Below are 12,170 nucleotides of genomic sequence, written 5' to 3' on the forward strand. Positions count from 1 at the left end.
GAAATCAGTCTCTGAATGCGGGCTGGGGGTAGGCAGGGAGGGGGCGGAGGGCGTCTTTCCCCAGAGGGCTTGCAAACACATTGCAGCATTATTAAGGTTTGGGTGGGGGGGGGGGGGGGGGAGGGGTTGAAAACACAAATGCACTAGAGGAAATGAAATTGCCCAAACTGTGTCTCTCGGTGGCCTGACCCCAGCCCTGGAGGCCAACTCTCTCCCTACTAATCCTGTCCCTGCCACCAACTAGCTGTGTGGCCTTGGGCAAGCTATTTAACCTCTCCGTTTCCTCCTTTGGAAAGGTCCTGGCAGCCCAGACCTACTGGTAAGGGGGCTGTGAGGAGGAATTAGTTAAAAATTTGCTCAGCGCAAAGAACTGTGTTGCATTGTTTTGGGCTGCAGGTTTCATATGGAAAGGAAATGCAGGCGGGAGTCTTCCAGTCCACATTAACTCTTGGGTCACGGCTAGGTGGGATTACTAACTAGGCTGTTAAATGTTAAACACAGAGTTTATTATACAGCACGTGCTCTAAACTCTGCTGAGCAGTTTAGGGGCTCTGAGGATGCTGGATTTTGTTATTTCCTGACTCTTGAAGTTTGTGGCCTAAATGTGGGGAAGGAGTGTGTCTTTGGCATGCTCGTTTTCCTCTTCCAAAGACAAAGGGGAAAGGGAACAATAGTAGCAGTAGTAGTAATAGTAGCAGTACTAGCAGTAGTAGTAGTAGTAGCATTTATTGAGTGCCCACTTGGTGCAATGCACTGCACTGAGGGCTTAGGAAGTAGAAAACAAAGAAGTGACCTGTTCCCTGCCCAGAAAGAGCTAACACTCAGAGGAGTCAGTCACACAAATATTTACCAGTAGAGTAGTCGAGATAAATAATTGAATGTACAGTTGAATAAACATGAATACAAAAGTGCTGAAAATAGGTATACATACATATATTAGTGCTAGAGATAACAATAAAGCAAGGAAGCAGAAAAAGCCCAACTCAGGACAAGGCATGAAAAGCTCTAAGTTTGAATATTGATACAGACAGCTAAGAGACATTGAGCAAACTATTCAAATTCTGGGCCCCAGTTTTCACATCTAGGAAATGGGGAAAAAAACTTCAATATGTAGAATTTTTCTAGCACCTTTCTCTGAGAAGTTTCTCCACCTTTTGCATCCTCATGACCTTGCCCACTGTCTCCCCCAACTCCTCTAGGTAGAGGATGCCCTTAAAGATGGTGAAATTGAGGCACAGAGGGGGTAAGCAACATTCTCAACATCACACAACAAATCATTTTTAGAGTAAGAATCCTGAGAGAGGCTGTAGCATTGTCCTCTCTGGTATCTTCAAGACCCGAGAACCCTTATCTGAATGTAAAGGCTCAGATACAGTGTAACATGACAGGGACAGGAGGTTAGATGAATTAACTTTCAGAGCTCCCTTTAAGCCTGAGGAGCTGGGAATTCTCTGTTGCCTTTCCGATCTATCATTATGATCATTCAAGATGGAGAGTAAACCTCCCAAGGAGACAGAGTTAAACTCCTGTCGACTTCTGACCCCAAGTCAATTAGGTAAATGGATGAGGGTTTAAGTGAGAATGATCAGTCTTGGGCAGACCAAGAACAGTGCTACCCAGGTGGACGGGGAAAGGGAGAGTCTGGATGAATGTGGAAGCAGGAGCCACAGAGGAAGTTCAGTCCCCTGGAGTACAGCGCAGGGAGGATCTGCTCATCCCAATATCAATCCTACTTAAAATCATTGTGGAATTTGGTAAGCTCTTGCTAAGTGCCAAACACTGTATTAAGCACAGAGTAGACACAAGGTAATCACGTCAGATTCAGTCCCCGTTCCACTTGGGGCTCACATTCTAAGGAAAAGGGAGACTAGGTATTGAATCTCCATTTTACAGATGAAAGAACTGAGGCCCAGAGAAAGTAAGCTAAGAAACTTGCCCAAGTCATAGCAGGCAAGTAGCAGAGCTAAGCTAAGAACACAGGTCCTCTGACTCCCAGACCCAGGGCTGGGTATGATTGTCACCAGAGCTTCCTGGACAGGAGAATATAAATGCAGGTGCTCTCGGGGCTGAGGGGGACAGGCTCAAAGGAGCCATCACTGAGAGGCATCAAGCTAAACCTGTCAAAATCAGAAAGCAATTATTTTTCCAGGGGTCTGTCCTAGTAGTTTGGGTTGGAGTTTAATCTGGGAGATTAAATGATCAATCAATCAGTGGTATTTATTTAGCCCTTCCTGTGTGCAGTACACTGGACTAAGAGCCTGGGAGAGTACAGCATAACAGAGTTGGGAGACAAGATTCCTGCCCAATAACAGCTTATAGTCTAGAGGGAGAGACAGACATGAAAATCTCTTATAGATAGGGAAAATGGCAGAGTATAAGGATATGGATCTGGAGCCCCACTAGAAACTTGCTGCCTTCCCTCACAGCTCTGAGTGCCATTCTCCAAAGGAAGCTGAAGGATAGTGGCCTGCAATCAATCAGTGGTATTTACTGAGCACTCACTGTGTGCAGAGCACTGTACTAAGTGCTTGGGAGAATACAGCAGCATTAGTAGACATGTTCCCTGCCCACAGTAAGCTTTTAGTCTAGAGCCTGCAGAACAGAAAGAGATGGTTGTAGAGATTTGGGCCAGGGACCACCCCTCCTTGAGCACTGTTGAGGGGCAGGGGGGTCTGAGAACTGTTCCCTCCAGGAATGTAGGGCTGCTCTTCTTAGTGTTGGAATTCTGTTTAATTTACCCTGTTATTCTTATCCTGTCTGTTCTGCTTCTTCTCTCCTCTTCACCTTCCTCTAGGGAGAGCCCCCTGTGTGCCAGAACCATGCTGAATCAATGTCCTTGCATATCTCCCCAGCCCTTAGTACAGTTTGTCCCATATAGTATTTAATAACTGCACTGGATCCATGACAGGGGTGCAGTTGGCATAACAGGCATTTGGTTGGATGACAAATTTGTCAGGAAGTCCTATCCAATCTACCAGTCCTTAGAAGGGATTGAATTATGACCCAACAGGGTTCTGCCTTCCCCTGCCAATCATATGATGGAATCTGACACCCGGCCTGGAGTCTGCCCTCTACCTGCATCTGTGCAGCCATAATGGGGGGTGTGGCCCCACTGGGCGAAACAGTGGCCCCAGCGCTCCCCAGTCTTGGGATGGCCCCTACCCCAGAATGCTGCTAGCCCCAGGGGGATTTAGCTTTTATTTTGTTTTGTTTTTTTACTAAATAAAAAGAAAACAAGCATGAGGCTTCTCATTTTGTCTCCTCTGCCCACGCTTGGGGTCAAGACCAGAGGGTCTGGGATCTGGCAAGGAGCTGTAGGTGCTTTCCTGCTTTCTCCACTCTGGCTGCTGCTCCAAAGCCCGGGCTAACAAGTGGCAAGACAGACCTCAGTCCCCCCTGTTCCTGTCGGAGAGGCCTGTCTGTCCTCTGGTCTAGCACATGCCTCCTTCACCCACACAGCCCCTCTGCCTCCTCTCTGTCCCCTGGATGGGCGGCAGCCCCTGGGATCAGAGGAAAAAGGGGGACAGCCAGGACAGAGCTGCTTTGGTCTCGATGGAAACCACGGGTGCTCGTCCTCAGTGGACAGTCTGTTCCCCAGGGATGCAGCCCCTCTCTGATCCACAACCACGGTTGGCCTGAGTCCCTCCTTCGGAACTTCATGGAAAGTCCCACCTCCCCTTTCCCTGGTGCCTCCCTTTGATCAGAAGATCTGGCCACCTAGTAATTTTAATTACTGAGACAATTAATCAGTAGCCACTATAAAAGTCTTGTTTATCAGATCGTCTTGAAGGATTTCGCCTGATTAGTGGGTAGTAGCAAAAATACGAAACTCCGTTGTGGAGCCAATGCCAATACTACGGCTACTCCCTACGATATCCATGACACAGTAGAGAGAATCTCCTCTGAGTCATCTCCTTGGCAAAGTGTCACTGGTAGCCCAGACACACTCACTAGAATGCCTCAAAAGAAAGAGCATTTTTCTGATGAAAGAGTTTATTCCTTTAGATGTCTACCTTTGCCATGCTGCATTGGACAGAATTGACCGGCTCCAAGTAAGGTCTGGCCCAGGCCTATAATGGCCCTCAGGTATCACTTTGAGATTCGTCCCACCCCCATTCTCACAGCCCTTATATACTCATCTGTAATTTCTTTTAATTTCTGTCTCCCCTTTTATTCTGTAAGCTCCTTCTAGGCAGGGTCATGTCTACTAATACGATTGTAGTGCACTCTCCGAAGTGGCTTAGTACAATGTTCTGTGCAACAATCACACTTCCCCCCTTCAAAGCCCTACTGAAGGCTCAATTGTTAGAGCATCTTTTGCTCTGCTCCCCCTCCCTCCCTGACTCGCTCCCTTTGCTCTACCTCCCTCCTCACCCCACAGCATTTATGTATATATAAGTACATATTTATAATTCTGTTTATTGATATTCATGTGTATATGTCTATAATTCTGATGCTATTGATACCTGTTTATTTGTTTTAATGTCTGTCTCCCCCTTCTAGACTGTAAGCCCGTTGTGCTTAGTACCATGCTCTGCACACAGTAAACACTCAATAATCAATCAATCAATCAATCGTATTTATTGAGTGCTTACTGTGTGCAGAGCACTGTACTAAGTGCTTGGGAAGTACAAGTTGGCAACATATAGAGACAGACCCTACCCAACAGTGGGCTCACAATCTAAAAGGGGGAGACAGAGAACAAAACCAAACATACTAACAAAATAAAATAAATAGAATAGATATGTACAAGTAAAATAAATAAATAAATAAATAGAGTAATAAGTATGTACAAACATATATACATATATACAGGTATACAATAAATATGATTGAATGAATGAAAAAGCACTGATTAACTGATTGCAAAAAAGCCCAGCCTGGGGGCTATCGGGGCAGAAAATCTTAAGGACTGACATTAACAAGGAGACCAGCAGCGATGGGAGAGAGATGTCATGGCTCCACTGTGGATTTCCTCTGGGATCTTGGGCAACCCCTCTCCACTCTTGGAATGAAGGCTCAGGGGTGAAGCAACAACAGGGAGGAAAACGCAGAGTTTCTGAGTTCTACCTTGACTCCTGCGGTGCTTGGGCAGGCCACCTTTCTGGCCTTAAGTTTCCTCATGGTAAAATGGGAAGGCTCACCCTGATCCACCTCCTGAGGCTCTTTTAATTTAATAAAACATCACCATCAAAATGCCCAGTGGTAATTGCTCTGCGGTGGAGTGGGATTATCCCTGTATTTCCGCCTTCTAGACTGGTAATTGGTTGTGGGCAGGGAATGTCTGTTTGTTGTTGTATTGTACTCTCCCAAATGTTTAGTACAGTGCTTTTCACACAGTAATTGCTCAGTAAATACAATTGAATGAATGAATGAAATTTCCACTTGCTCTCTCCTCCCAGAACTTCGTTTGCAAAGAACCCGGGACTCTTCAGAGTCTGGGTTGAGTGGGACCTGGATGGAAAATGGCCGCCTAGAGCACTCTTCCAAGAAGGAAGACATGGTGATATGGAAAGTGTGGACAGAGGCCAACTCCCCTTCCTGCCCCTGGCCCTAGCAGCTGGGCTAAAGAACGTGAGAAGACTTTAATAGCTCTAGGAAAATCATTTTTAAAGGAACTTTTTTAAAATTGGAAGAACCAAAACCTTTTCCATTTGGCTAGTCTCCCTCTCTCCCATCGCCTCCATTTTCACAACATCCGCACAAGGTGCTCCGGGGCAGGGAACAAGGGAACATTTAGCCTGCGTGACCCAGAAAAGACAGAAAAGAATCAGAAGAGACCCTTGGGCCGGACCACTGCTTCCAGCCATCTGCCCGCCTGCCTCCAGCCTCCACTGCTTTCTGGCTTTCTCACCTTCATCTTGCTTGCTGATCCCTGGGAAGTCAATGGGGACAGTGGAGACTCTAGCTTTTTGGAAATCCTGATCAGCCCTAGGGTTCTAACCAGATAACTTGGCAGGAGCCTAAACTGGTCGGATGAGAACTTAGTGCTGGATAAGCCCCACTCCCCCCCGAAAATGTCAGACTTTAATGTGCTCTGCTTTTTTCTGTCCATAAAACACATTGTGTCCTGCTCTGCAGAAAGCCTTCCTCCACCTCCCCCAGCTCTCCCTTCCCACAACAGCAATGCCCAAGCTCGTTAGCGCAGAGGAGGGAGTCATGAAAGTCTTTATGGATGCGATCGGATGTCAAGTGCCGGCCAAGGCCCGGTGAAGCAGCGAGTGACACAGAGATAGATAGGGGAGGGGATCCCCACTCCAAAGACTGGGCCCAACTCCAATGGGACATAATTAAAAATGATTAAGCCATCCTCCCCCCAAGCCCTGTGTGATGTCACATAAATTCTTCTCTAACAAGTCCCAGGCTGTGCCGGCTGGAGCTCCACGCTTTGCTGAGCTTCGGGAGGGCATTCAAGACATGTTTGTGTTCATTTCATCAGGAGGCAATAAATGTTCCTGCAGAGCACCGGGATGGGCAGAGGTCAGCCTGGCTGGACCCGGTTTGATTCAAGTTGCTTATTAGCAGAAGCGAGAGCTGGGCTGAGGTAGTCTGACTGGTCTCCCTTGGCCTTTGTCACTGCACAAATGACTAAGTCTCGTTGGCCCGCCCGGAGACAGCCGAGACGAGAAACCCACAGGAGAGCAGGGCAGTGGTGCATGGCCGCAAGAAGGTCACGGCCAGGGTCAACAGAAGGCGGTGCAGGCATGGGTGTGGATAACATCCAAGTTGACAGTTAGTAGGGTCCTCCAAGGGCCACTTAGTCCAGCCTCCTGTTCCTGGGTGCCTGATCCAGCCCAGACGGATCTCCCGGGAAGAACACTTAAACAGCGCTGGTGCCTTACAAACTTCCCTCCTGAGGGAGTTTGCTCTTGAGTTCAACTTAAATCTATATGGCTGCTATTTAAGCCTGTTTCCTCTGGCTCTGACATCAGTGAGTTGTCTCCTGAGATGCTCCGGGGTTCTTGTTCAAAGGACGAAGGGGGCAAAACCACAGAAACACTTTAAGTAACCAGAGGACCAACATGAGCAACTCCCAAGAATAACTGTTGGAAAGGGAGGGAATCCCAATGGGAGGAATGGTGGACAAAAGATCCCCAAATGAAGGCCTCTAGCAGCAGAGCCAGTTTGGAGTCTTTTCCAGGGCCTTGTTCTGAGTCCCCTCCTCCCTTCCCCAGAGCTACTTTGGAAGAAGTGGCCACCCCCGCTCCGGTTCCAGAGTCTCCCAGACTAGCAAGGCTTCTAGTGGCTCAGTATTTTGCACTTACTAGAGGGCCTCAGAGTCGCACCTAGAGAGTTTCCAGTACCCTACCAATCTCAGCTACAGGAGGAAGGGTCAAGCAGAGGCCTATCCATTTCATTCCTAGCTCGGGCAGTGGCTAGCAAATGGAAGGCAATCTGGTACAAGTCAAAATGCACCCATGCTGGGCAGCAGCGGCACGGGAGAGAGTCGAGGACGGAGACTTGCGTTTACTGCGTGGAAGGCGGCAGTGGTAAACCACTTCCATATTTTTACCAAGAAAACTCCTTGGATGCACTACCAGAATGATTGCAGATGGAGAGTATGACTTTCTGGGAGATATGTGTTCATGGTGTCGCTATGGGTAGGAAACGACTTGACAGCATAAGACAAGAGGGCCTACCAGACTCAGCTAAGAGCAATAAGTCGATCATATTTATTGAGCACTTACTGTGTGCTCATACTAAGCACTCAGGAGAGTACAATAATAATGATGGCATTTGTTAAGTGTTTACTATGTGCTGAGCACTGTTCTAAGCGCTGGGGGTGGGGGGGTACAAGGTAATCAGGTTGTCCCACATGGGGCTCACAGTCTTAATCCCCATTTTACAGATGAGGTAACTGAGGCACAGAGAAGTTAAGTGACTTGCCCAAAGTCACACAGCTGACAAGTGGTGGAGCCGGGATTAGAATCCATGACCTCAGGCTCCCAAGCCCATGCTCTTTCCACTGAGCCACATTGTAGTACAATGTAGCAATATAACACATTCCCTACCCACAATGAGTTCACAGTATAGAGAAGTGATGTGAAACCCCCCTGCTGTGCCAGCCAAGCCTAGATAATTAATAAATTAACTATTAATTAACTATGGTATTTGTTAAACTCTTACTGTGTACCAAGCACTGTTCTAAGTGCTGGGGCAGATTTAAGATAGTCAGGTTGGACAGAGTCACTGTCCTATAGTAGGCTCACAATCTAGGTAGGCGAGAGTAGGATTTAATCCCCATTTTACAGATGAGGAAACTGAGGCACAGAGAAGTTAAATGACTTACCTAAAATCATTTCTATTTATTTATATTGATGCTATGGATGCCTGTTTACTTGTTTAGATGCCTGTCTTCCCCCTTCTAGACTGTGAGCCCGTTGCAGACAGGGATTGTCTCTGTTGCTGAATTGTACTTTCCAAGCACTTAGTACAGTGCTCTGCACTCGGTAAGCGCTCAATAAATATGACTGACTGAATGAATAAATAGCAGATAAGTAGTGGAGCCAGATTAGAACCCAGGTCCTCTGACTACTGGATCCATACTCTTTCCACGAGGCCATGCTGCTAGACAAATTCATAGACACAACATAATCCAGTGGAGAAGGAATTCCCAGTTCAGCATCTCCTTTGAGAAGTCAAAATATGCCTTGGCGGAGTCAGGGGGGGAACTATGGCCTATCAAATTAGGGTGGGGCAGATTCAGGTAGAGAGGGAATTCCAGGGGGAGACAGCATGAACAAGGGCATGGATCGTCAAGAGTGACAATAACAACCTAACCGTGACCCAGTGGCTTGGGTCTCGGTTAGGGTGTTAAGATTATAATAGGGGGTAGTGGTTAAGGGCTAGATTTAGATTTAGAAGTTAGGGATAAAATGCAATTATAATAAGGGATAAAATTATTTCAGGGATAAGATTAGGATCAGAGCTAAAATTAGGTTTAGAATTAGGGTAAATGGTAGAATTCAGGCTAGGTTTGGTGTAACACATGTTAGAGTTAGGATTAAGAATAGGATTAAGGTTAAGGTAAAGGTCTGAATTAGTAATATTTCAGTCTAGGATTCAGTTAAGAATAGAGCTCTGGATTAAGATTGGAATCAGGGTTAAAGTTAGGTGCCACCTGACTACTAATTCCTGAACCCTTGGGCTATTCTGGGCTTCCTTGGAACAGTGTTCTTTGGGGAAAAACAAGAGCTGATACTGGACTATTCTATGATTCCAGGAGTGTCCAATGAGTGCAAAAAAAGATTGGAGCCACAAAATGGGACAAATTAAATGGCTTATTCCTCACAATGCATCATTCTGTCCTGTCCCTTCCATGAACTGAATAAGCTGAATGGGAGTGGGGGTCAGCAGGATTTGATATAACTAGAAGTGTACAGCAAACTAAGAGTTAGAGCCGATGTGAAGGTCAGGGGAAATACAGGCTAGTCTTGTCCAAGAATAAACCGTAAAGAGGCAGAAACCAAAGAATACCTTCGATCAGAATGTCAAGTGGCAAAAGACTGCTAGAAGACCTGGGCCAAAATATTGGAGGATTCCAGGACTGAAGGTTTTAACTTATAAGGCTAAAATATCTAACATTTAACATGTAAGGTTTTAAAACCATGAACCAGGAATTACAGTTAAAACTTGCTCTGGGGATTAATATTCTGTGGGACAGCCGGCATGAAGAAATTTAGGGGCAGCCCTGAGGCTGGTTACAAAGTGATGAAGAAGGCAATGGCTAATTGGAAAAGACAGGGAAAATAAAAGAAGCCATGTTTCTAAGAGTGCATCCTCATCCAGCTCTATAGACATGAACTCTCCTGCTGTGTGGGTATCATCAACGCACAAACTATTGAAAACCTCCCCCGGTGTTGACATCAATGCCACCAAGTGACCTTGGTAGCCCATAAACAAACATTCCAGGCCAGGATGGGCTGGTTCTTCCTTTGACTCCCAACTCCTTCTGTCATTACACTGGGCCAATTAACACCAGGTAACTAACTTTCTAAAACAGTCAGCTGCTGCCTCATCTACACAGATTGAGTCCTGGGTGAAACCATGGAAGCCGCCACCTTTTCCACGGGGAATCGGGGTCTGTGAAAAGGCCAGGCTGCTCCCTGCCAGAGCCCCATTGCCTGGGAGCAAGGCCGTGTAATTAATGGCTCTTTCCGGTTCAGCTCCTCCACACACATTACTGTTTCACTGGCAGGTTCAGTGACTGATCTAGAGGCCAAAGGCTGCTTGTAATATGGTTGTTGTGTTCGGGTGGAGGGGGACACAGTCAGAGTCTGTTATGTGGGAAAGTTTAATGGAGTGGAATCCATAGCAGTAATGGTGCTAGCTCATTGTAGGCAGGGAATGTGTCTGTTATATTGTGTTGTATTCTCCCAAGTGCTTAGTACAGTGCTGTGCACACAATAAGCATTCAATAAATAAGATTGATAGACTAATTGATTTCTTCCATTCAGGGCTTATCCTAGGCTCTCTCATGAAGAAGGGGACAGTAGATTGGGAATGGACAGGGCAGAGTGGAAGGGCAGGGGTGTCCAGAAGTGGTGAGGAAAATCACACTGTGGGAGGAAATCTCTTCTACTCTAAGGAATCCCGGGTATCTCGGCATAAGCCATTGATCGCTCTGAGTCTTGGTTTCCCCATTTATAAAATAAGGTTGACAAAGTGAGGATGATGGTAATTTATTAAGCACTTACTAGGTGGCAAGCACTGTCCTATTATCAACAAACAAGAAATTGTGAAGAGATTTCACCACTGGGCATCTTATTTTGTTTTTTTTTAACTCCTCCATCTCACCTTCCCCTTAGTATTTTAGGCATCAACATTCTACTGAGTGCCATGTAATGGACAAAAAAGTGCTCCACTAGACTGTAAGCTCCTTGTGGGCAGTGATTGTGTCTACCAACTCCACTGTATTGCACTCTCCCAATAGCTTAGTATGGTGCTCTGCACACAGTAAGCACTCAATACATACCATTGATTGATTGGCTGATTTGGAAATGTAGCAGAAGTAGAAAATGTGATCTCTGCTCTACCTCTTTTACTCCTTCTCCTCCTCTTCCATCCTTTTCCTCCTTCACCTTCTTGTAAGGGAATGCTCCTCCTGGTCACATCATTCTGTCAGCCATTTCAGCACTCATGTGTTTATCGGTTAATTTAGTTTTTGATTTATTTACATCTATTCTCTCACTCCCAACTACGGTATATTAATCACTTTATGTCTACTGTCTTCCCCATTAGAGGGTAAGCGCCTCAAGGGCAGAGATCGTATCTTTTACTTCTATTGTATGTTCCCCAAGTGCCTTGTTCAGTGAGCAGGCACTCAATAAATACTGTGGCTACTGATGCTGATATTGAATGTCTTAAGGTCCTTGAGACCTTACACAGTGTGGAGGGAAGGAAAGATCGCATAACCAGATGAGCCCCGCAGAGAGAAACAGGCACTTCCTGGATTGGAAAAACAGATATAAAAGACAGAGCAGAGACCCCCCAGAGAGGAGAGAGTGATGGATGGGGAGGGAGGAAAGGAGGGAGGGAGGGAAGGAGGATGGGGGAGCGAGAGAGGGAGAGAAAGAGGAAAAAAAATCCTGAAAACACGTAGATGCAGTGAGTGCTGGACAGATGGACTGACGGCTAGATGAGGTAGGCAGATGGATCGGTGGAAAGAAGAAGGGAAACAGAAAAATAGAAATGGAGGAAGAGGCAGGTAGGTCCTTTCTCATAAATGAGCATGGAGGGCCCCAGCTGAGCCATGGGGACTCTGTCTCTGTCTCCAGATACCCAGGAGGCCCCCAACAAGGGTAATGGGGAAGAAGGGGAGTGGGAGAGGGAAACTGGGGAGAGGTGGCATTGGAGAAGAGGGGAGAGTAGAACCTGGGAATCCTTATCCTTGGCTAACAATAATAATAATAATAATAATAATAATAATAATAATAATATTTGTTAAGCACTTACTATGTGTCAGGCACTGAGCTGGCAGAAGCCCAGTCCAATTATGCCCTCAATTCTCCAACACTGCCCCATTACTTCACAGTGATTCAGAGTTTCCCCATACCTACCTTTGGAAGAGAGGTCCCAGAGGGGGCCCCACAACCAAGTAGGTAGAGGGCCATCCTGCTTCCTTGTGCTCAGTAGTTACACTCTATTTCTCCAAAGCAGCTGGCCCTCCA

This window comes from Tachyglossus aculeatus, chromosome X1, assembly GCF_015852505.1.
Source record: "Tachyglossus aculeatus isolate mTacAcu1 chromosome X1, mTacAcu1.pri, whole genome shotgun sequence".
NCBI lineage: Eukaryota > Metazoa > Chordata > Mammalia > Monotremata > Tachyglossidae > Tachyglossus > Tachyglossus aculeatus.